The sequence below is a fragment of the Canis lupus genome, chromosome 31, assembly GCF_011100685.1.
Source record: "Canis lupus familiaris isolate Mischka breed German Shepherd chromosome 31, alternate assembly UU_Cfam_GSD_1.0, whole genome shotgun sequence".
Taxonomy (NCBI): Eukaryota; Metazoa; Chordata; class Mammalia; order Carnivora; family Canidae; genus Canis; species Canis lupus.
In genome coordinates this window covers 29,108,406-29,113,368 of record NC_049252.1, presented here as the reverse complement: position 1 = coordinate 29,113,368, position 4,963 = coordinate 29,108,406, and positions in this window count along the sequence as shown.

The window sequence follows — 4,963 nt, the reverse complement described above, 5'->3', positions numbered from 1 at the left end:
TGATGGGGACAGAGTTTAGTTTTGTAAAACAAAAGGAGTTCTAGATATTGGTTGCACAAGAGTGTGAATATACTTGACACTATTGAATTGGACACTTAGAAATGGTTACAATGGTAAGTTTTATGTTATGTTTCGAGTCCAGCTCCTTCCGTGTTTTCTACACACTAACTTGATCTGCCCCAACCCCACCTATGACCTCATTCCCTATTGCCCCCCACCCTCCCTAAGCTCCAGTCCTTCTGGCCTTTCCAGCCAACACTCTTCCCTCCACCTGGAATGTTCTCCCTCCGACGTGCTTAAGACTTATCCACCTATTGCTGCAGGCCTCAGCCTGGTGGGACCGCTACAACAGCGGCCTCCTGCATTTGATTTTTCTTTAGTGGCTCTTCCCATACTTGGCATTATGTTACAAGTGCAATTGTTTGTTTGTTTATTATTTCTCTCCCCTTTGCGAGGGTGGCAGCCTTTTTCTGTTTTGCTTATGACCCTATATTCAGCTCTTGGCATGTAGTAGGTGCTCAACAAATACAGTATCTGTGAAATGACTTGAAAGAATGAATGTGAGCCCTACAATGCATCACAAGACGGGGGCAGGGTCCCCAGGAACCTAGAACCACCCACTTACTGCTCGATACATCCAATTTCCTCCCTGGACAATAGGAGCCCTTCAGATGCCTCAAAGATTGAAATGGCAAATAATGGAATCCTGTATGTAAAATACTGTGGGCTCTTAGAGGAAATAATTATGAAATATGTCATAACATACACACAGTAATACTAGATGTTTGTAGAATAAAGATCTTTGTCCTGCCATGATACAGAAACTCAAACACAAGCTGTTTTTCCATATTCTACAACCACAGTGAGGCTGCTGGTCTTAGGTCAGGATACCTAGACTCTAGCACCATGGCCATCGTTTACCTGCTGTGTGGTCTTGGGCAAACGACTTTCCCTCTCCCTCTCTAGATCTGTTTTCTTTCTGGCCCTATGAAAGGATCAGACTAATGTCCCACAGGTCCCTTCATACTTGAACATTCAAGCAACTTTGAATAGTTGTAGTTCATCCTGTCTTCGAGATATTTGAGATTTTAAGTTCATGTCAAACTGCTTATTAATCAAATTCCTTTTTATTTCTTTCATCAGTTGGCAATGCAATAACAGAAAAAAAAAAAGGAAAAAAAGCCAATTCTACCCAGGAGTAAAACCACAATGATTCATGACTTGTTAAACCTAAATTTAACAGGGGAGGGGTGGGGAGGAAATATAGAAGACTGGGGAAATTTACTGATTCTTGGAATAAGGAGTTTCAACTCAAAACTGCATTATTCACGGTAATATCACTCATCATGACAAGCTGCTGTGTTTTTCATAAGGGTGTAAGACATAATCCCTCAGGCTTTCAGATGATATTAGAATGATGGAGTCCCATCTTGTCAATGAAAAAGGAATAACCTCCATCTTTAGGGAGGCCGAGCAGGGGTCTCAAGGAAAGGATGCAGAGGATGGAACTCTTCTGGGAGCACTTTCTGGGATTGGGGCATAAAGTGCCTGGGGTTGGGAAGGGGTGCCCTGGGTGTCTCTGAGCCCTTTCCCACAAGCTCACAGCTGACTCACAATCCACTGAGGTGAAACAGGAAGCAAAGCAGGCAGGCCTGGGGCACCATGTGTTCAGAGGCTAGGAGGAAGGCAGCAGGGACTTTGAGTATGCAGCTATAGGAAAGTTACCAAGCGAAACCTGAGGACTCGAAAGAGTTCATGTGCTTTCCTGAAAAAAGAGCCCAAAGGCACGTAGACCAAAAATAGATGAGTGTGTGTGTGAGTGTGAGTGAATTCGAGCATGTGCGTGCGTGTGTGTGTGTGTGTGTGTGTGTAGCAGGTTCCTGGTGATTTATAAAGCAAGCTGTGACTCTCCCCAACTCAAATCCTCCCACTCCCACCCCTATACTTCCTCCCCTGTCCTGCACATCTGAATATATCTGGCAGCGTATCAAGTGAGCCCCCGGAAGCTAATTTGCATGGACCAACCAGCTCAGGTGAGCATCTGAAAGGAAAGGAAAGTTAGGAAGGGAAAGCTTGGCCACCCTCTAAAAAAAAATAAATAATTTGTATCATCAAAGAGGAGGGGCCATTATATTTACAGTCTACTCTGATCCTTGTGACTAGAATTTGTCCCTATGGGATAAAGTCACAGGAATACAAGTGAAAATAAAAGGAATTGTTTTCATCCAAAATATAAAATATTGGTCCAAGCAGCTTAGGGCCCCATCACCACCACCACCTCTACCTCCACCTGTCACTCTTGCACAGGTGGCTGTGTGACCTCAGTTTTCTGAGAACCAGAATGCAGTCTCATTCTGGCCCTCTGAGAACTCCTTAGCACGTTGACACAACAAACAGGAGCAGCCTTGGTTGTCTGAGGAAGTGACAATGACCTGCAGGAGACAACTTTCATTGAAGGCAAAAATGACATGATTTCACATAGCTCTGGGGATAGCAGGGTTTTTTTCTGAATGTAACTAAGGGCTACCAGGACAGGAGAGGAAGACCATGGTGGATAACTGTGGAAAGGTTATAGTCATGAACCCATGTTGGGTGTTTCTTTGGGCATGCCCAGAAATAACTGGAGTTGGCCATATTTAGAGACAATCGGACATTTGAGAAAATACGATACCGTGAGTGGAGCCAAGAGACAAAAGAAATAACCACAAAGATTTTAGATATTTAAATTACTAGATACAGACAAACAATTCTGGCTACTATATTTAAAGAAATAATCAAAAAGCTTGAAACTTTTTGCAAGGAACTGGAAACTATTAAAAGGGTCACAACTGATATATATATCGAAGAGGAACTAGATGTGAAAATATGTTAGTTAAAACTAAGGACCCAGTGGGTAGTTTAACCACACATTAGACATAGCTAAAGAGAGAATTTGTATGCTAAAACTAAAGCAGAAGAAACATTCAAGATTATAGTATGGGGAGACAAAAAGATTAAAAAGACAAAAGAAAAAAAGAAAAAAGAGAAAAAAAATTTTTTAAAAAAAGACAGAAGAAAGGATAATAGAGTATATAATGAGTAAACCTAATATACATTTAATAGAAATATCAGAAGGAGTAAACAGGCAGAAAGTCACAGAAAAAAATATTTGAATATAGAAAATGATGGATAGTTATCCAGAACTGATGAAAGACACTCAAAAATCCACAGAATCAAGAAGACCAGTGAATCCCAACCAAGCAGAATAATGAAAAAGAAATCCTTATTTTCAGAAAAGAGAAAGAAGGAAGGAAGGAAGGAAGGAAAGAAGGAAGGAAGAAAAAATGGAGGGAGGAAGAGTCAGAAAGAAAGAGATTGCCTTAATGATCCAAAGGGGCACCTGTACCCCAATGTTTATAGCAGCAATGTCCATGATAAACAAACTATGGAAAAAGCCCAGATGTCCATTGACAGAGGGATGGATAAACAAAAGATGACAGATGATAGATGATAGATGATAGATAGATAGATAGATAGATAGATAGATAGATAGATAATAGATAGATGATAGAGTGGAATATTATTAGACCATCAAAAACAAAATATTACCATTTGTAAGGACGTGGATACAACTAGAGGATATTGTGCTGAGCAAAATAATTCAATCAGAGAAAGACATATGATTTAACTCATATGTGGAATTTAAGAAACAAAGCAGAGGATCATAGGGGAAAGGAGGGAAAATTAAAATAAGATGAAATCAGAAAGGAAAACAAATTGTAAGAAACTCTTAACTCCAGGAAACAAACTGAGGGTGGCTGGAAGGTAGGTGGGTGGGGAGATGGGGTAACTGGGTGATGGGCTTTAAGGAGGGCACTTGATGGATGAGCACTGGGTGTTATATGCAACTGATGAATCACTGAACTCTACCTCCAAAACTAATAATATGTTATATTACTTAATTGAATTTAAATAAAATTAAATTTTTTTAAAAAAAAAGATTGCCTTTAAAGAAGCTGTAGATAGAATCAACTTGCTTCTCCAAAGCCACAATGGAAGCCAGGTGATTGTGTAATGATCAACTGACCAAAAGAAAAACCTAGATCCTCTACCAATGGAAAATATCATTCCAAAATTACAGCAAAATACAGATATTTTGGGGCTATGAAAACAAGCAAACACAAAGCAAGAGCATTCACCACCAGTAGATCAGTATCAAAAAGCAAAAGAAAAATAACCCCAGATGGAAGAAATGCAACAAGGAATGAGAAGTGAAAAAGGATGAATATCTTCATGTGAAAAAGTAAGTGGATTTTCATCACATCAGGAGTGTATTTGGAGGGACATCTGGGTGGCTCCGTGGTTGAGCATCTGCCTTCGGCTCACGTTGTTATCCCAGGGTCCTAGGATTGAGTCCCGCATTGGGTTCCCCACAGGGAGCCTTCTTCTCCCTCTGCTTGTGTCTCCTCTTCTCTCTCTGTGTGTCTCATGAATAAATAAATAAAATATTTTTTTTAAAAAAAGTGTATTTGGAGCCACATAAGCTCTGGCTCCCTCGCACATGAGCAATTGACTTGTAGGAGCCCTGGGCAGACCTCAAAGAGATCATGCCATCAGCCATCCTCCAGAGCGGCAGGAGCTGAGCCAGCGAGGTCCACACAGCGGCTGATCAGAACAGGCGAACCATATCCAGTGAGCAAACTGGGTTCCCAGATATGAACCAAAAAAGAAAAGTCACAAGGACATTTGATATTGAAGGCACTGGTCTGCAACAAAGGTGATGTTCTCATGACACCATCCAGTGTGCCCCAGAGTGGGAAACCTTGGGGATCTCTTTATTCAACTTTGTTAATAATTACCTAATCTCCCAGTAATCAATGAGGAAAACTTTGCCCAAGAGGAGGAGAAAAGTCTGTAAGTTCATGCAAGTGGGAGATGACTTGGGCATGCAGCAGGGTGGCAGGAGGGCACGTGGAGTGCAACA